At 34.9% G+C, this 21,676-nt stretch overlaps 2 pseudogenes; one reads left to right on the top strand and one right to left on the bottom strand.

The window, feature by feature from the left end:
- Window positions 1–875: 875 nt before the first annotated feature.
- On the top strand, window positions 876–2,041 carry LOC117931827 (annotated as a pseudogene).
- Window positions 2,042–10,586: 8,545 nt separating this feature from the next.
- Window positions 10,587–20,143, bottom strand: LOC117932050 (annotated as a pseudogene).
- Between the last annotated feature and the right edge of the window lie 1,533 nt (window positions 20,144–21,676).

Genomic DNA, 21,676 nt, shown 5'->3' with positions numbered 1-21,676 from the left:
ACATTGGGGCACCTTGCATCTGCTGAAGTTAGTGAAATAGTGTTTTTCTTGCTTGATGTAATGACCATTGCTGAGATTGTTGATGCTCAAGCAAGGGTTTAAGCTGGTTACTGACAATATAACTGCTCTCAAGCTATGAAACTCTACTTTGAGTGATTAGTTTTGTGACTTTTCAGTTCATCCTTGTTGACTGACCTATCTCCTGAGAAGCCTTCTGCCTTGCAGAATTCCACCCTTCTGGTGGCCAATGCCAGTGCCACCATGGATGCGGGAGACAACAGCAGTCTCAAATATATTATCATTGGGCTTTGATGCATGGGACCTAACTCTGTCATGGATGTGACATATCCTGACAACCAAGTGACTTTATCTTCTCCATTTTTGGAATTTTGTCAGATACACAGGCACCTGGGAGGAAAAGAGATTCCCAAGAGGATATGATTGAGAAAACTGTTGAGAAGAAGAACACCCCAGCTGCAGTTGATGACTCATATGCAGTAGCTTCAATGGCAGACATGGACATTCAGAACAGCATTTGATGGAGATGATGGTTTTCTCATGGCTGTTGGAAGTAGTGCAGGAAAGGCCGTGTTGGTTCAGAATGCAAACCCTGCAAGAAGTAAAGGAGCAGATTTGAAGGAAATACAGACCGAAATAAAGGAAAGCTGCTGGAGAATCAATGAAGAATTTGGGTGCCCTTAGAACTCAAAGCTAGCACTTGTTACAGTATTCAGGGGTGATCTCGAACTATGCCCCAAAATGAGGATCACAATAGCAGGCACCCTTGTTGGATAAAAATTACCACCCACGATCACCATCATGAGGAAAATTTCCAACACAACGGTGACCACCATCACGCTCAAAAGCTGGTCTCATGGCAACTGAGGGTGTGCAGAAGGTGAAGGGTGGAGTTAAACAAAAGAAGCAATGGAATACCAATGTACAATGGGCATGTCTTCATGTACTTGGGGATTCCAGCCAGAACATTAGTGTTATGATTGGTGGCACTATCATCTGTTATAAACCTGAGTGGAAGATTATTTAACTGATATGCACTCTCATATTCTCAGCATTTATTCTGGGCACAATAATCAGGATGCTGCAGAACATTTTGGAGGTTTTGATGGAGATGTGCACAAATACTACTCAAAGGGAGAATGGAAGAAGGCTGCTTCTGGGAAGTCTGTGGCCATTGTTAACCTCACCACCAGGAAGACTCGGTACAGGGTTCAAGCTTGTTCACAAGAAGAGGTCAACAAGGTCATGGAAATAGCAAAAAGTGCACAAAAGCTATGGGCAAAGACACCGATTTGGAAGCGAGCTAAGCTGCTTCACGAGGCAGCTGCTATCCTCAAAGAACACAAAGGCCCAATTGCAGAGTGTTTGGAGAAAGAAATTGCAAAGCCAGCCAAGGATGCAGTTACTGAGGTTATGAGGTCTGGGGATTTGGTTTCTTATACTGCTGAAGGAGTTAAGATTGTGGGAGAGGAAAAGTTCCTGGTTTCTGATAGCTTTCTTGGGAATGAGAGGAGCAAGTACTGCCTCACATAAAAGATTCCACCTGGTCATTTTGACCATTCCACCAGTTTAACTATCCAGTCAACCTTGCTGTCTCAAAAATTGCTCCTGCACTGATTGCTGGAAACTCAATCAGGCTCAAGCCTCCAACCCAGGGTGCTGTATCTGCTCTTCATATGGTGCATTGCTTTCACCTGGCTGGCTTTCCAAAAGACCTTATCAGTTCTGTTACTGGGAAAGGCTCTGAAATTGTTGATTTTCTCACGATGCATCCTGGGATGAACTGTATAAGCTTCACTGGTGGAGATGCTGGTATTGCAATTTCAAAGAATTCAGGCATGTTCTCAGTCAGAATTGTCATACCTGGGAACATCTAGAATTATGCTTGCTGGTGAAGATAGTGACCCTTGTCAAAAATCTCATGATCATGTCTGTCACAGTGGGCCACCCAACAGGTTTTCCTCAGAACAGTGTGATCAGAAGACAGAAGAAAATTTGGAATTAATGAGTAAAGTTGAAAGCATGGGACCTGTAATTATGGGTCACACATGTTTGACCAGAAGGGTATTTTGTATCCTGTTTATCTGGATGGAATATTCTTAAGGGAAGGAATCTACACTTGGAGATTTCAGCTGGGTGGCAAATGGACTATGCAGACTCCTTAGATTAGGCGGATTCTTTCATATTCAGGTCCACTTGCATTTTGTACATTCAACAATGACTTGCTCAAATGATGAGATGACAATGGAGGATATGAAGTTGCTGGTGTAAAAAGAAGCATACAGTGATGGTGTCGAAACAGGTACTGGTTCAGAGAACTCTCAGTTGATTGACTTTGAAGAGGCTTAGAGGTCTTCCGTGGTACAGGATTTAAAAAAGGAACTGCATAATCAGAGGGTATCTGTTGAGGCATCATTGTCATCAAGCTCCTTATCATCTCAAATGCCGTCTGAAGAAGCTCAAAAATGGCATATCCCTGGCTTACCATTGATAAATTCTGTTCGTGTTGGTCCACCTGTTTCAGGCACTGAGAACAGTCATCATCCCTTGAGTTTCATAGAAGGGAACAGTTCACTAGCTGGTTCTGTTCAATTCCAAAATGGAGGTTGTTCAAAGGATCATGAGGTGCTAGATTTCAGGCCACAAAGCTTAGGAGAAAAATGTTCAATCTTCAGCTTCCAGCCTATGAATACTTTGATACTGAAGATAAAGAATCCATTCCTGTGGAAGATTCGTGAGTTGAAAAGGAGCTTCATCTGTACAGAAAGCTACTTTACTTGTTTTTGAAAGAATGACAGCAAGAGAGGGCCCTATACTAAAGGCTCTTCTTGCCAGTGGCTACTCCTGAGGGAATGATGAGGAAGCACAACAAGTAATTTACAAAGTCCTCAAGATGGATTTAGCCACAGGAATTGCTTTGGCTGTTATCCTTTTCCTTGGCTTTGAGACTTTTGCTTGCTTCTTCACAACAGATTCGGAAGTTCTGGAGATGGCCTGGTGTGGTATATTGTTTGTTGCTGGATCTCACCAATGAATGCCATTGCATTTGTTATTGATGGCTTCTACTATGGGGTTTCAGACTTTGGATATGCTGCATACTCTGTGGTAGTTTCTGGCCGCTCCCTATGTGGTTTGACTGGAGTCTGGACTAGGTTGTTTTTCTTCATGATCTTGCATGTTGTAGCTGGCATCTAGAGGTTGAGCACTAAAAGTGGGCCATGGAAAGTGATTTGGTCCAAGTCTGAGATAGAGCAGGAAAGTGGTTTAAGATACTCAAGTTTGGTCTAAAATTTTCCATCTGCTGCTCATGATGGTGACTGCCATTGGGGTCATGGGACATGACACATTAAAGTGCTCCAGATTTCAGTAGCCAATCCACTCTTAGGTTTCCTTGATGAGCTTTCTGAACTCTCCAGGTTCAGCTCCCTTAAGCTAAATCTGCAGTCACATTTGCTCTCTCACTTGGAAGATCTGATAAAGATATTTTCTGCTCTAGGAATGAGAAATTGTTTGATGACATCTACTATCTACTTCAGTTTTCTTCTTACCAAGTCTATAACCCTGGTTGGAAAAGCTTGTTATCGGTTTCATGCTGGAAGGGCCCTGATCATTGGTCTGGATGGAGCTTCTGTTGACTCCCTAGAGTATATACCAAACATTGAGAAATGCATGGAGATGCTCTTTTCTTTGCTGCCTGCACTGCAATCTTGTGTCGTTTGAGGAGTGGATCAGTGGCATCCCCCAAAGACACATTGCTAAAAAAGATGAGGAGATTGAGCGATTGCAACTACTTAAAGGTCTCAAAACTGTATATCCTGGTCTCAAGAGTGAGGGAAGTGTTACAGGTTCGTTTAAGTATGGATCTTCATTGCCAAGTGGGAATTTCGCAGGTGGGACTGCTCAATTAAGCAGAACTATCAGGTGGGAAAGGCTTAGTACAGCTGAGAGAGCAGCTTCTGATCAGGACAATAGTTCAGAATATAGTGACAGCATTCTGATGCTATTTCCCAACAGTCCAATGAAAAGTTTAAACAACCCAGTGAATCCCTTTGGAATCAAAGCTTGCCAGTGGGGACATAGCTCAGACTAATTCTGCAGATGCTCCGATCTTAGAATTTGGGGAGGCAGATTGTGATGAGAGATCAAGTGATACATTTGATGGTGGTTTTCCTATGTGAACAGAACATAATGGTCCTGCTCAATCTAAAGCATCAGAGACCATAGAGAAGTCTAAACCAGCCTCTAGAATAACAGACTCCACAAGGACCATTGCGAACTTCAGCTCCTCCCCCATTGATTTGTGAAAACTCAGGCTTCTCATTCTTACTACCAAGGTGATGCAACTCACAATCAACATTAGTTTCTATTTTTAGTTTCCTACATCATTAGTTTCTATTTTAAGTTTATCATTAGTTTCTATTTTAGATTAATTTCTATTTTCTACGTCATTAGTTTTTATTTTAGGTTAGTTTCTATTTTCTACATCATTAGTTTCTATTTTAGTTTGATCATTAGTTTCCTATTTTAAGTTTCCTATTTCAGTTTTTTCCTTTATTTTTGCATTACAACATTATTTAAAGGCTTATTGTAATTGTTGGAAGGAGTTCAATATATTTTCAGAATTATTCCTAATTTCAGACCCTATTGTGATCTTTGTGTTTGTTCTTGAGTGTTTTTTCTGTTTCGTTTCAAAACAAACCTCCCGCTGCACCACAAGGGACCAAATGAAGATGAGATGAGAAAATGATGAGAATAGACATGACAATGAGGATCCCATGGAACTCCGGGAAGAGAAATGCAAATGAGAGCAAATTAAGGGATCTTCTTCATGGATCAGAACTGGTTATGAGCAGAAGGAATTTCCATATGTCATGGGGCCTCTACTCTCAAGTCTTGTATACGAGAGCCTTTAGAAGACCTCTGTGATGAGTTTGCTAAGGGAATAAGAGATTACCAATAGGAAGTGCATGCCTAAAATGAGAATCTGATAGTGATTGGACTGGCAGGGCTGATCACAATCGTTTAATCCTCCATCTTTCTGAATAGCTTCTGATGAACTGCTTAATTAGGCATTTGAAGAACTGGGTCGATGACCTGCAAGAGCTCTTTGAAAACTGCATCTAGAATTGAGATTGAATAGCATTCATGTTCTAGTTGGAAGGAAAGGGGAGTCATATGACTCCATTTGCAAATCAAATGGGAGATCATGTGTTCCCAGCAAGCTCGTGATGAATCTCAAAGCAGTCAGCTAGTAAGATGAGTAAACCTGTACTGATGAGAATGATCAGTCTCAATGTCTCTCCTTCTGGCAGTCAACCAAAAGCTCTGAATGAAGTAATTAATAGAGAAGCTGAAGCTGATCCTGATCCATATGAGCAGCTGTTGTCTCATAACTGTAGCTGTTAGAGGACACTTACTTTGGATCCTGTGACTTGGTACTGCTATCAGATTTACATTGATATCAATGCATAGCCAGCCTCCATAAACTTCCAGAATTGACTGCTATACTGTGTACTGCTGGACTTCTTCACTGGATGGAACTGTTCGCTACCGGGATTCTTTTCACAGCCTGAATTGATGAACAGTTGATATTCGGTTATCAATCTTCTCCGATGGTCATAGAATATAGGAGCACCTTGATAGACTTCCACCTCATCACCAACATGGATGCCAATTCTCTGGCTGAGTGTGGGCGTTACCTCGACCTCCAACACCTCTCCAAATGGCCATGTCTGCAAATTCTTCGAAACTGTTGCTTACGCTGATACTGTTAGCAGTGCTGCCTCAGCAGGTGACTCAGGTGTGAGGGGATAATCTGACTGCCTCCCGACTGGGCCACTGAGCCTTGACAGGGGTGTATCATCTTGAGATTTTGAAGAATGGTGAGGTTCTTCATTGGAATAATCTTGACAAGCAGAGGGCCATATTTGGGAGGCAGTCTACTAGTTGTGATTTTGTGCTTGATCATCATTTGTTTTATGACAACATGTTGATGTCATTCCTCACAAGAATGGAAGTGTATATGCAATTGATTTGGGTTGGCACATGGTGCATTTGTTGCCAATGAGCATTTGACCAAAGAAACACCTGTCAAGCTTGAGGAAGGAACTTCCTAAACTTCTTGCATTCTCTGCTGGAGCATCAGGTCGCCAGTCCTTACAGAATATTGTAATACAGATTTCCTGGAATTGCGGAAACATTCTTATGAGGATCTCTTGATCAGTCTTCTGGCACTTGAAGACATTCAGGAGTCCAACGAAAGAGAAAAAGGCTAGAATCAGAAGGTCCAAGGAGCTTTTAGTATCTGAAATGTGCTCTTTGGGTAGTGAAAAATGTTGAGTGCCATGGACGGTAACATCAGTCATGAATCTCTTTTCTGCTCAAATGACTATGAACACTTGGTGTGAGTCAACTTCCATTTATCTCAGATCTTGCTGAGGATCATGAAAGGGCATCTAGTAGATTTCAAAACTCAAGCAGAGTACCATGGGGGCTTCCAGCTTCTCTAATTATTTCAGTTTCGGACCAGTTAGTCCATGGACATGATAAAGACACATCAAGCCCAGCTCAGAAGGCTCTCTTTTCGACTCTAGCTTTTGCAGCAAAAGTCTGAATCTGCCTTGAAGATGGATTGGTCCATTGTTGTCCCTCTGTCAGTATGGAGACCAATAAAGAAATTAGGAGTGTTGAAAATAGTGGAGGTTCACAAAACAAATTGACGAAAGCTCCAACAATTTTGGATTTCTTATTTAGTTCTGGTGGTAAAACCAAGCAATAAAGAGAGATGATTGATCCAATAGTGTTTTGCCTCATATCTTGCCCTTGGAATGCAAAGGAGATAGTTGTTTTTTTTTGTTCCTTCCCATGGCAACTAGTCAGTTGCAGTCACCAGTTATTTTCAAAGTCATCTGTCATCACAAGTGCAGAACATCTTTTGGAATTCGACTCATCATACTCAAAGGTGACGCCACAGATGATGCTGGCACAGTAAGGGCTAAACAAGCTTGCTGCTTTTCAGAAGAAGGCTTTGGAACATGCATTATCTTTTCCGGTAGACAGGAGAGTTGTTTACAGCACATGCCCCATCCATCAAATTGAAAAGGAAGACGGAATCAAATCTGTCCTATCCCTGCTGCGACACATGGTTTCCAACTCGCAAAACCATTCCCTCACTGGCCTCCCTGTTTTTGAAGGCTCTGAACATCTGCTTCGAAAAGATCCAGCTGAGGACCAAGAGGACTTCTTTGCTCTGTTTGTTAGAAAGAGCGTTGCCAGAAGCTTGGAACAGGCAATCAAAACCTGTGCAAACAAGAAGATGTACCTTTGACAAAGCACAGTGCTGAAAGGAGGCAATTTCAAGCAGGTGAAGGACATGAGAGGGATTGTCAGGTCAGCAGGAGGAGGAATTCAGAGAATACCAGCCGCAGCCACCAGTTGCACCCTGGGAACCACTCCTGCATGGTTTGCATGGCCACACACCATCCTCCTCTTGATGCTTTTCTTTATTTTCCTTTGTGATCTTACATGTTTTAAATTGGGTTTTCGAAGTCTTTTTCATTAAAATAATCCCAGTTTTTTTATATTTCACATTTAGAAGAAAAAAATTCAGTTTTAATAAACATTTTCTGTCATACTTCCGACATGCACATTTTCTTATTTTCATTGATTTTTGATATTTTTATTTTATTTTAATAAATATGAATAAATTCTCTAAATTCCAAAATAATAGAATTTATCCAAATTCCTATGATTCTTTTCTATGATCATTGGGAAGATGGAATTCATAAATAAATTTATGCTAAAATAAATTGGGCCTTGTTGGGGGGCTCAACATTTGTGATATCATCTTTGATAACAGTTCAAGTAAGATGGATGATTGACCTTGATTGACTTTGATTTGTTTTGTGATACGGGAGATATTTTATACTTGTCATTGTACACAAATCATGTTTCCTGTGAAGCACACAACTTGTTACTAAGGTACGCTCCCCAATCTCTCCGATTTATTTATTCCTCGTTATCATGATGATTATTGCTCAATATCCATAGATTAATCAATCAATTGTTATGTTTGCCTCACCTTGATAAGTAGATACCTATTATTAAGGTTTATAAAGGTACTATGGTTTATTACCCCACCTTCTCGATAGGTAATTTGACTCTTGAATCCAGACTCGGTTTTGTTCAGACCTACTTTTCATTTCTAGGAATTATACTTAGGTTTTCATTTTTATTTTGTTTTTTTTTAAAAATAAAATAAAACAAAAAAAATTATGACTCTAAAATCTTTTTCAAAAATCAGTTTTTCACAATATAAAAAGCAAGTTTCACCATCAAGTAGGAATATACATGAAAAATGTGGATTCACACATACAAGTCCTATTATAAGTATCTTCTCTTTTGCTCATTTGTAACATATAATAGAGTTAAGGTGCATACATTTATTAAATAACATATTTATTGAAATAGTATTTTATTAAATGGTTATAGAAAGATTATAAAAAACATAAAAATTAGGAAGATTAGTATATATCATGTTAAAGGGGAGTTGGTGTTTTTATCAATTTGAAATGGTTACCAAAAAATGATTCTCCCTTAGAATTTTTCACTATAAATATTTTTCTCTTTTCGATTCCTTTTAACCAAGAAGTTAAATCGCATGTGTGGACCCCGCATTTCAGTTCATGCATTTTCCACTCGATGGCAAGCTCGATCTTTATTCGAAAATGATTTATTTATTAACAAAAAATATGATTTGGAGTTGCCACTTATTTTTGTTTTATTTTTAAAAGGGTAAACAAAATAAGAAAGAAAACCCTAAGTGTGACTCCTTATTTTGGAAAAGGTGGTCTGTGAAAAACCTGATCGGGCTGGGGGTCAGGTTACTTATCAGAAGGTACGGTAAAGATCGTAGTACCCCTCTAAGTCCCTAAAGTCGAATCTCTACTAATAAAATGAAGCTAACGTGGCGATCAATAGGAAAACCAACGATATTCAAATGACCATGTACACATGGAATCAAAACATGCATAGAGAATGACCAGAATGGGAAGGGATGCATACCTGGGCCACGAACGAGCAATGCACTATCATAAAAATGACGTCAGTGTATAATAAAGAGCACAAAACATACCACATGCGTCACCAAATAGAAATTAAAACTGTTTGAGGGAAAACTGGATTTTTGAAATTTATTTGAAAATTGGAGTTTTAGAGATTATTTGAAAATTGGATTTTTAGAAATTAAATATACGAATGAGAATTTTAGTAATTAAATTTGAAAGGAATTGGAATTTCAGATAACTAAATTTGGGAATAAAAAATTTGAAGAATTATTTAAATACGGAATTTTAATAAACAAATAAGTGAATAAATAAATGAGTGAAATAATAATAATGATGAAATAATAAAGATTAGGTAAATAATTGCGAAAAATAGAATTTTAGAGATGGGAGATTGAATTTAGAGATTGAGATTTTGAGAAATTATTTGGAGATGAGATTTTTAAATATATGAATAAGTGAATAAATAAATGAACGAGATAATAATAATAACGAACATAATCATTAAACAGCTGAATGTGAATAGTGGAATTTTTTAGATTGAAAATTAAATTCGAAAAACGGAATTTTGAAAAATTGAACTTTAATTATTGGAATTTGTAAAATAAATGAATTGAATAATAATAATAATGAGAATAATATTTAAATGAATGAACGTGAATAGTGGAATATTTGAGATTGAAAATTAAATTCGGCAGTTAAATTTTTCAAGAATTGAACTTTAATAATTTGAATTTTTAAAAGAAATAAATAAATAAATATGGAATGATAGTTTAAACGAATGAACGTGAATAGTGAAATTTTTTATATTGAAAATTAAATTCGGAAGTCAGATTTTTTTGAATAATTAAACTTTAATGATCGAAATTTTAAAATAAATAAATAAATATGGAATAATAATAATAGTAACAAAAATAATGTTTAAATGAATGAACATGAATAATGGAATTTTTGGAATATTGGAATTGAAAATTTGAATTTTGGGAAAATTAAATTTAAAGTTAGAGTTCTAGAAAATTATTTCGAGAATTGAATTTTGAAAAATTAAACTTAAAATATTGGAGTTTTGGAAAATTGAATGTTAGATTTGAAGTTTCGTAAAATAAATTTAAAAATCACATTTTACGAGATTATTTTGGAAATGATACGTGTATATATATATTCTTAAATAAAATAATAAATAAATAAATAAATAAATAAATAGACAAATAAAAAATAAATGAATAAAATAGATAAAATAAATGAATAAATGAATGAATTTGAAACGTTTGGATTTTTAAAAGAATTATTTGATAACAGGACTTTCAAAAAAATGAAAATTTTAACATGTAAAGTGGAATTAAGAAGATGGCACGTGGGAGAAAAGAAAAAAATAATAATAAACCACCTTGAAGCCTGCTGGAACCATGCCACCAATGAAGAATAAAAAATAATATAAAAAACTCATGTCTTTGACTTTTATTCACCAATTTGTTTAAACAATGCCATCAGTGGGAAACGAAAAGGTTACAGCAAATACTTGCTCTTGTCAGATAATAAACTCCACGCCTCTGAAACAAGCTTAAATGTACCATTTGCACCAATGGACTTGTTTTTATTAGGATAAAGCATAAGAGCCAGCTCCCTGCATTGTTTCTTCACAGTTCCCTCATCAGCCAAGGGGATTACACCAAGTATCCCATACCAATCCACTCCTCCACTCACTTTCTTCTCAGCTGAGATGTACACATCAAGTATAGTTAACATTTGAGAAATACCCTCACGCCCAGGATACAAATTTTGGGCATTTAAAACAAATTTCTTTGCACCCAAAAGGTCTTTATCCCTGAACTTCTCAGGGCAATATCTTTCGCTCGAGAGGCATCATCCTTATAGCACTCCATAATACTCCTACACGTTTCCTTTATGCGTTTCTCTACAGCCTCTACCGCCTGGTTGATGACTTCAAAAAGATGGGTCCCAACATGCATGTGCACAAAATAAAGGCCCTTACTTTCAAAAGCTCTCAAACTGATACACAAAATCATCAACTATGTCCCACAGCCCATGGTTCGCAGCTTGCAGTGGATAAGTTTGAGGGAGAAAATGGGTATGCTGAGCAAGAAATGGGTGTGGCGGGCGTCACGTGGCCATGCATGACCATGCATGGCAAATGGGCTTAGTGGGTATGGAAAATGGGTGTGATTGGTGGGTTTGAAAGGCATGTGACGTTTGGTCATTTCAGATGCTGGAGCAGATTTAATGGGTGGCAATACAGGTGGAGGGTGCAAAGCAGGCTCATTCATCTGAAGTGATGGGCTTACTGCCCTGCTTCTCGATGACCTTCCTCGGTGGACATCACTAGGTTGTCCTCTATTTCTATTGCACCAGGTGAATAGTTTATTCAGATGAAAAGCTACCAGAAGACTCAGAACTTGATATTCGAGGAAGGACATAGGAAAATTTTTTGGTGGTGATGTGAGGGCATATTGAAATCTAGTAAAAAAACAAAACCTGCAAGTACTATAAGAAAAATGGGCACATTAAATCTAAATGCTATAAGTTGCAGAATAAGAATAAGAAAGCTATTGCAAATCAAAAGGGAAAACAACTAGAAAAATTTGATGAAGCTAGTGTTGTAGAAGATGAGTACAGTGATGGAGGACTCCTAATTGTTTTTTATGGCAACTCTAAACCTTGCGATGATTAGATTCTTGATTCAGGTTGCATGTTTCATATGTGTTCTAATTGAGACTTGTCTTCAACATATGAAATAGTGTCCAAAGGTATTGTGTTGATTGGAAATAATGCATCTTGTAAGATAGTTGGTAGTGGAACTATTAGAATCAAAATGTTTGATGGGGTTGTCAGGACATTTGGTGATGTGAGACATGTTCCAGATCTAAATAGGAATCTTATCTCATTGAGTACTCTTGATTCAAAAGGGTACAAGTACACTGGTCAAGGTGGAGTCCTGAAGGTTAGCAAAAATGTTCTTGTTGTGATGAAATGACAGAAAAGGTCTGTCGAATTATATGTCTTGCAATGATCCACAGTTACAGGTGATGTAGTTGTTGCTACTACTTCCTTATCAGATGGTGATGTTACTAGACTTTGGCATATGCGTCTTGGGCATATGAGTGAGAATGAGATGACTAAATTGAGCAGAAGAGGACTTCTTAACGGTTAGAGTATTAGTAAATTGAAGTTCTATAAGCACTGTGTTTTTGGGAAGCAGAAAAAAGTCAAATTCACATAAGGCATTCACAACACAAAAGGGACACTAGATTATATATACATTTTGATCTCTAGGGACCATCTAGGGTGCTTTCTAAGAGAGATGCTAGTTATATGTTGACTATCATTGATGTTTTTTCCAAAGAAGTTTGGGTGTTCTTCTTGAAGCAAAAGAGTGATGTGCTAGCTACATTCAAGGAATGGAAGATTATGATTAAAAAGCAAACATGAAAACAAGTAAAATGTCTCTGCATTGATAATAGCTTGGAGTTTGATGAGTTTAATGCTCTATGCATGTCAGAAGGAATTGTGAGGCATCATATAGTTCGTCATACTCCATAATAAAATGGTGTGGCTGAGTGAATGAATAGGACTTTGATGGAGAAAGTATGTTGTATGCTTTCCAATGTTGGTTTACCTAAGTCTTTTTGGATTGAAGCTGCCTTTACAGCTTGATTTCTCATTAATCGCTCTCTCTTAACCACTATTATCAAAAGAACTCCACAAGAGGTATGGTCTGGTACTCGTACTAGTTACTCTAATTTGAAGATATTTGGATGTCCTGCCTATGCTCATGTTGATAATGGAAAACAAGAACCTAGATCTATAAAGTGTCTTCCTTGGCTATAAGTCTAGTGTTAAAGGATATAAGCTATGGTGTTTAGATACCAAGAAATTCATAGTCACTAGAGATGTTATTTTTTATGAAAATACTATGCTTCATGACTCATCTTCTAGATATTCTTGTGATAAAGAGCAATAGAAATCAAGCACACAGGTGGAGTTTGAGATTAGGTTAGGATCCATACTAGAGTCTACATCTCAGTTTATTTCAGAGATGAAGAGTGGTGTTGTTGCTACTCTCTCACCAGCACAGCACTACCATAGTATTCTATTTCTAAATACAGACCTAGAAAAGATATTAAACCTCCACAGAGATATGTTGAGGCTGGTTTGGTTGCTTATGCCTTAAATGTGGCTGAAAGTATTGATTCCAGTGCAAAACCTTCTACTTACTCAGAGGTAGTTAATTGTGATGATTCTGACAAATGGATGATTGTCATGTAAGAAGAAATGGAGTCACTTCAAACGAATGGCACATAGAACTTAGTGAGACTACCTAAAGGTAAAAAGGTTGTTCATTACAAATGGGTGTTCAAGATGAAAGAATGAGTACCGAGAGTTGAAGAAGCCAAGTATAAAGCAAGATTAGTTGCAAAGGGTTATAGTTAGATTCCAGGTATATACTTCACTGATGTGTTTTCTCTAGTTGTAAAGCATATTTCGATTCAAGCTTTGCTTAGTATTGTGACCATGCATGATTTTGAGCTTGAGTAGTTGGATGTGAAGACAACATTCTTACATGGAGAACTTGAAGTGGACATCTACATGCATTGGCTTGAGGGTTTTATAGTTTCAAGAAAGGAGGATTATGTATATTTGTTGAAAAAGTCTCTCTATGGCCTGAAACAGTCACCTAAATAGTGGTGGTATAAGAGGTTTGACTCATGACCACTCGTGATTTCAAAAGAAGCAATTATGATAGTTGTGTCTAGTTTAAGAAGAGTGATGATGGGTCATTTGTATATCCACTCTTATATGTTGATGATATGTTAATAGCAACCAAGGATAAGGAAGAGATAAAAAAAAAGGTAAAAGTCCAACTTGATAAGGAGTTTGAGATGAAAGACTTAGGAACAGCAAAGAAGATACTTGTAATGAAGATTTTGAGAGACAGGAGGCAGGTAAATTATACCTAAGTCAGAAAGGATAATTGAGAAAGTTTTTCATAGGTTCAATATGTAGAATGTCAAACCTATTACTACTCCACTAGCGGATTATTTCAGAATTTCATCCGCTTTATCTACACAATCAAATGATGATGTTGATTATATGTCACGAGTTTCATATTCTAGTGTAGTGGGGTCTCTCATGTATGTTATGGTTTGTTCACATCCAAATTTATCATATGCAATAGTAGATACATGGAAAATCCTAGTAAAAAACATTGGAAAGTAGTTTAGTGGATTTTCACATACTTGCACGGTTCTACTAATGCTTGTTTGCATTTTGGGAGAACTAGAGATGGAGTTGTTGGATATGTCGATTTTGATTTTGCTAGTGGTCTTGATAAAATATCTCTTGCAGGGTATGTTTTTACTATTGGTGGTTGTGCTATCAATTGAAAAACTACTTTATAGACTATAGTTGTTTTGTCTACTACTAAGACTGAGTACATGGCTATTACAGAGGCTTTTAAGGAAGCTATTTGGTTAAAAGGACTATTTGGTGAACTTAGTGACAACTTGCAGATTACCACAGTTTTTTGTGATAGTTAGAGTGTTATTTTCCTCACAAAAGTTCAGATGTTTCATGAGAGGACAAAGCGCATTCATGTGTGGCATCATTTTGTGTGTGATATCATTGCTCGTGGCGATATTGTTATGGCCAAAGTTAGCACCCATCATAATCCTGCTCATATGATGACAAAGATATTCCCTGGAGCCAAGTTGAGCATTGTTTAGACTTGGTTAGTGTTTATTGTTGAATTACACTTTGGGGGTTTTTGGAAGAGGTGAGGAGTTTTTTTTTTGTTGAAGATTGGAGTTTGTATTTTCTATTCCTTACATTTGAATTTGTGTCAAGGGGAAGATTGTTAAAGCTTGGTGACCTGATTTCCTTTTTTGGTCAAACCTGAAAAGTTCGTAGTGCAATATATATGGTAAAGAAAAAATTATCAATTTTTCCTGGTTTATTTATTTATTTCTCTCCCATATATATTTATGATCTAGTGTATAGGTTTTCAAGTATTTATGTAGTAGTCGCTTGATACTTTCCCTCTTTTTACCAATTTTTGACATAGTGGATTATTCTTCTCCTCTACCCATGATTTTTCTCGTCTAGGGTTTTCCACATAAATTTGTGTGTTCTTATTTTTCTTGTTGCTTATTCTCATTTTTCCATAACAATCTCTACATCTTTTTCAGCCAATTCCTTTGTATTTATCTTGGATTAAAAGAGTTACATTGTTTTAATGAGTAGATTAGAGGAGAATTTGAGATGAATTTGTTTAATAAATCATTGAAATGATTTGAAATAATTTCTAGATTGATTTAAGAAATAAAGGATATTTGAATTTGTGTTGTTCAATGTTAATATAAATCTTGATTGTGGAATGTTGTTATATTTGCATGTGAATTACACTTATATACTATCACGCTTCTCATCTTTTATTCATTTCTTATTTCACATAAAATCAACTTTTCAAAATGAGATATTAATATGACTATGATTTATAAATTTATACTGAAGTCATCTTTTTGAAAGATAATTTTAATATCAACTAAAAGTATCTTGTCAAAATTGGAGTTCAATATAAACACAATCTATAAATTTATATTAAAATTATCATTTTAAAAAGGATTTTGACATTGATATTATTAATGTTATTAAAATAACAAAATACATTTTACTATCAATATTTTTCTTATGTGAGATTAATCTCATTCAAACCTTATACTTAATCTTACGTAATTTGTTTAAAATGATTTGCCTGTTATTTTAAATTATTTTATATGTTGTGTTAACTATTAATTCCATTGTCACTTTTACATGCAAGCATGAATTTATAAAATGGTTTTCAAAATTTAAGTATTTTAAAATTAAACTAGTAGGTGGACACGTTGTCACCCGCAAGGGTGCACATAGATGATGTTATTTTTATAATTTAATTATCTTTTTATAGTCATTTTCAAATGTTTCACTTTTAAATAAGAAATTTATTACATAAGAGTTAAAATTAACATATGCATTTACTTCTTATAATCATATAGATTTTTATTCGATTATTATTTCAATTATATTATTTAAATCAAAATTTGTTATGGTAACTCTAGATGATTTAATATTTGAAAATTAATTTTAATTATCCATATTATATTATTTAAATTAGTATCATTAAATGAATTTTTATATACACATTTTGAAATCTTGTTTTATTTATTAAAAATAATTAGTTTTTTATAAGTCAGTATGTGGTATAATTGGGGTTAGAAGAAATAGTGAAGAAGATTTGGTTTTATTATTTTGAATATATGAAGCTTTTGTAAATTATTTTTTATCATATTTAATGAAATAATTTAAATTAGATTAGAGAGTTTTCTATAAATATATTCATTATTAAAAAATATTAACTTTTGATAAATTATTTCCTTTAAACAATTTATATATAATTTGAATTAATTTAAATAATATATAAAAATATATAATATACTAATAATTCAATTGAGAATATGATATTAATCAATAAATAATATTTACAAATATATTATCTAAGAATATATATATTTTTTGTGATAATTTTAGAGATGTAGATTTTAATGTTTAAAAATTAATTTTAATGATTAGAAGTTTGAAGATGGGTTTGTTTGGTTGTGGTGTGCAAGGTACTTTCATTTGAAACTAACTTGTAATATACCATAGCAACCTTAATCCACCCTATTTATATTATTTTTCTTTATTATTTATTTATTTGAGAAGATAAGTATGACATATAAAGTTATTTATGTAATTTTATTTATTATGTCACTTATTATTAATTTTTTTTAAAAAAAATTACTACTAATAACATTGTCTATGCTAGTAAAAAAACTCACAAACCTTATTATCATAATCCATCTTTTTCTTGAAATTTATTAAAAAAAAAAAATCTTCTAAATGGTTTTCTTTTTTTATGAGAAATAAATATCATTTTCAAAGATTATATTTATTTTCATTTGTCTACATGTTTTTATTTTTAAATTTTATATTTATTCTAATTTGTATACACATTTTAATTAAGATAAAAACATAATTATTGCATAAACCTTTATTTTTTCCTTTTTCATTTTCCAAAGTCAAAGTTGAAGTTTCTTTGTAAGTTTTTAAATAGATGGAATCTTTCAAAAACTCTAACATAAAATTAAATGACTATCAATCTCTTTGGGTTGAATCCCTTCAGTTTCATTTGAACAACATGCATTTACAAACAATCAAATAAACAAAGGGAAAGTCATACATATATTGAATCATTTCTACATGAAAAAAGAAGAAGCTATATATGTATTAAATCCATTGTGGACCCCGTATTTTGCTCGATGTGTTCCCACTCGACGACGAGACATTTTTTATTTGGTGAAAAATTGATTTTTTTGAAAAAGACTTAGAATCGCCACTTATTTTTGTTTTATTTTTTTTAAGGAAAAACAAAATAAGAAAGAAAACCCCAAGTGTGACTCTTTATTTGGAAAAGACAGTCTGTGGAAAATCAAAGTCGAGTCTAGAGGTCAGGTTACTTATTGGGAAGGTACGGTAAAAGACCATAGTCTCCCTCTAAGTCCCTAAAAATGGGTCTCTACTAAATAAGATGAAGCAAGCATGACAATTAATTAGGAAATCAATGGATACTAAAATGATCATAGATCAAAAGCAAGTCATGATAATGAATAAATAAATAAATAAAGTGAGAGTGAGAGTGTACCTTGGTACTAAATAATAAAGCGCTATCATGAAACAAAGTTAGTGCACAATGATAAGTGTAAAATGTTTCACACAAAACCAATCAAAATCAAACAATATCAATCACAAAAGTCACTTTAATTATTTCCGAAAGAAATGTTATGAATGTTGGACCCCCACCAAAACCCAATTGATTTTACATGAATTAATCCCACAAATTCCATTATTTTGGAATTATGAAAAGTTCATTCATGCTTATTAAAAATCGAGAAAATAAAAAATTATTTGAAGATTAAAGAAAATTTGTGAAGGTGCTTACCTGGAAAAAAAATGGTAGCAAGTTTATTTTCAAAAACAGGATTTTTGGTGACTTTGATCCTTAAGGAGAGAAGGAAAATTAAGTACCTAAAATTACTTGAAAAAAAAATGGGGTGGTGTGAAAAATACTTTGAAAATCATAGTGGAATTAAAATTATTTAATAAATTGAAGTTTTGAAAATTATTCAAAAATTCAAGTTTTAAAAATTAAATTTGAAAATTGAAGTTTTGAAAATTAAATTTAGAAATCGAAGTTTTGAAAATTATTTGAAAATTGAAACTTTGAAGATTAAATTTGGAAATTGAAGTTTTAAAAATTATTTGAAAATTGGAGTTTTGAAAATTATTTGAAGATTGAAGTTTTGAAAATTAAATCTAGAAGTTGAAGTTTTGAAAATTAAATTTAGAAATTGAAGTTTTGAAAATTATTTGAAAATTGAAGTTTTGAAGATTAAATTTGAAAATTGGAGTTTTGAAATTAAATTTGGAAATTAGAGTTTTGAAAATTGAAATTTTGGAAATTATTTGAAAATGAAAGTTTTGAAAATTAAATTTGAAAACTGTTTGAGAATGGGATTTCTTAAAAATTAAATTTGAAAATTGGAATTTTGGAAAATCATTTGAGAATGGAAGTTTTGAAAATTAAATTTGAAAATTGGAATTTTGGAAAATTATTCGAGAATGGAAGTTTTGAAAATTAGAATTTTGAAGAATTATTTGAGAATTGGATTTCTTAAAAGTTAAATTTGAAAATTGAAATTTTGAAAAATTATTTGAAAATGGAAGTTTTGAAAATTGGAATTTTGAAGAATTATTTGAGAATTGGATTTCTTAAAAATTAAATTTGAAAATTGGAATTTTGGAAAATTATTTGAAAATGGAAGTTTTGAAAATTAGATTTGAAAATAGGAATTTTAGAAAATTAAACTTTAATATCAAAAGATGAAGAATTTATATAAATAAATAAATAAATAAAAAGAAAAAAAGAGATGTGGTCATTGGGATTGAGGTGGTCATGCATGAGTGTGGGCTTGGGGTGCAAAGTGGTAGGTTTTGTTGGTGGTGAGTCAAAACACCAGCTGCCAAAGCAGTTACAAGTCCAATCGCATATCCCAAAATGACATACCTTACATATTTGTGCCATTTAGTTGAAGGTATATCTAAGGGACTTACCGAATCCCTGCTTTTTCTATGATTAAAACGGAGAACTAAAGCCAAAAGCATGGCAGGAATAGCCATGTCACCAAGACCAAGCATCATAAAGTTTGCAAAATTGCCACTAGGAACAACTTCTCCAAACAAATTCCTAGGAAAAACAATCTTCACTGGCAACTTTAGCTTTTGTGTGATCAATTGCAACCCAGGAAGACTCAAACTGTTAGCTACCATGTGCATAGTATTAGATGCTTGTTGTGCAGCTACTAACACCATAACATTTGCCCCAAAAAATCTTTCAAAAAAGAAAACCTAGGAGATGTCATATACAAACAAACAAACAAGTAGCATGGCACATATTTTAATGTTCTGAAGGCGAACATGACTCACAAATGCAATACATATAGAAATGCCCAACAAGTTATTCAATATCCAATGCCCAGACATAAGCCAAGCCGCAACTATTCTAGAGCATAACAACAATAGAAGCCCCTGATGCAAGTAAAAGACTTTGAACAACAGCGTGACACAAATGGGTCTTGTAACCCAAGTTGCGACTTCAAATACATGACATAAAGAGATAGGCAAAAGAAAAGGGATGAAGTAGAGGCAACAGTAGTGAATGCAGTGAGGAGTTGAGATACAAAAGAAAATAAGTGGAACATCAAGAGCAAACTGCAAGAGCTCATTATCGGGATCATAAGAGCTTGGGACCTATCTAAAGTAATGGATGCTTCTAATAAGTCACGGTTTTGCTCCATCTCTTTCCCATGGTTTAAAGCTTGAAGTGCAGGACCAAATGTCATAGCCACGGTTGTCAATACAAGAGTAACAGGTGCAGGTTCCAACAAATACGAAAGCTTCCACAACGGCTCCATGATTAGCCGAGAAAAAAAAACACTTCTTTCTAATTCAAGTTTGTCTCTCATGCACATGGATTAGTAACAAAATGAACTAGTGGTCAATCCATGAGTTCTGACTACATGAGTATCTTCTACCATAATTCGGGTGACCCCTAGCTTCAGTTTTCTCTCAACCCCACTTTATCTCTCCTTGCTATGTTTTTTTTTTTTTTCTCATTTTGAATCTAGATTTTCTCTTTCTTCTTACAACTCTCTGAATCTTCCTCTTGAAAAAAAAGAACCCCCCCAACTCCTTTGTAACTCCCCTGTTTTTCTTTTCCCTGCTCCAATATTTTTCTCTCAAACTGTTCCTCATCTCAGTCCAGCTCTCCCTCTATTTATAGCTTCCAATCCAAGTTCTACCACTTCCACTGCTTATCGCTAAGCCTCCACCAGCTCCACTGCTTCAACAACCACCATGGCAAGGTGGTTACATTCTTGCCACACATCTCAACAGCTTGCTTACCTTTGCAGAAGCCATCCCCCACTCCAACAAATAAAATGCCCAGCTCTCCTGAGTGGCCAACAATACCCCTTGGTCCATAAAAAGGGTCTACAAATATGCCCCTCTTTGGTAGAGTTAACGAGTGTAAGGAATATGAACACTAGAGTGAAAAGAAAGTGTGACTAGTGAGTGGAACGAAGTGAACTTTATCGAAAAAAAAGAAAGACCCCTAAAGGTACACAAGTAGAACACAAACTTGCTTTAACCAACAAATGAACAAAAATGGCTCTAAAATCCTAAGAGAATGGTAGCTCTCAAAGTGCCTTAAAAGCTGCGCTATGGATCCAGACTCCCTCTAAGATGTCTTCAGACATGAATAAAAAATCGATGTCAAAGTTGAGTAGTATTTGAACTATCTAGGAGCCTAGGGACAAACATACATAGAAGGAAAACTACACGTGCATCATACAAGAGTGTGAAGTGAGGGGCACCAATGATACAATCAAAACACAAGCTATAAGCTCTATCATACACAATGAAGGATGACAAAATTTGGAAAATCATGACTTTGAATGCCTGAAATGTGGCTCTGAATGCCAAGACTAAGACAAACGATTTTGAACAACTAAACTATGGCTCTGAATGCCTGAGAGAAATGGCTTTGAAGACCTATGAAAAAAGTGGTGGCTCTGAATGCCTGAAATATGGCTCTGAATTCCAAGACTATGGCTTCGAACTCCTATCTGAGATGGTGGCTTTGAACACCTATGGCTCTACATGCCTATGAAGGAAATGACTCTGAACATCTATGGAAATGGTGGCTCCAAACGCCAATATGAGGAATGACCCTGAAGGCTTATGGCTCTGAAAGCCTATTTGGGATGGTGGCTTTGAGCACCTATGGCTCTTAATGCCTATGAAGGAAAGTGATGGCTTTGAACGGCTAAACTAAAAGATGGCTCTGAATGCCTGACTAAGGAAGGTAGAATTAAGCAAAATGGCTCTAAATGCCTAAACTGAAAAATGTGGCTCTGAACACTTAAACTAAAGAAATGACTCTGAAC

This window comes from Vitis riparia, chromosome 15 (genome assembly GCF_004353265.1).
Source record: "Vitis riparia cultivar Riparia Gloire de Montpellier isolate 1030 chromosome 15, EGFV_Vit.rip_1.0, whole genome shotgun sequence".
In the NCBI taxonomy this organism is placed as follows: domain Eukaryota; kingdom Viridiplantae; phylum Streptophyta; class Magnoliopsida; order Vitales; family Vitaceae; genus Vitis; species Vitis riparia.
The sequence above is the reverse complement of the archived record's forward strand: the minus strand, read 5'-3'. Positions and strand labels throughout refer to the sequence as shown.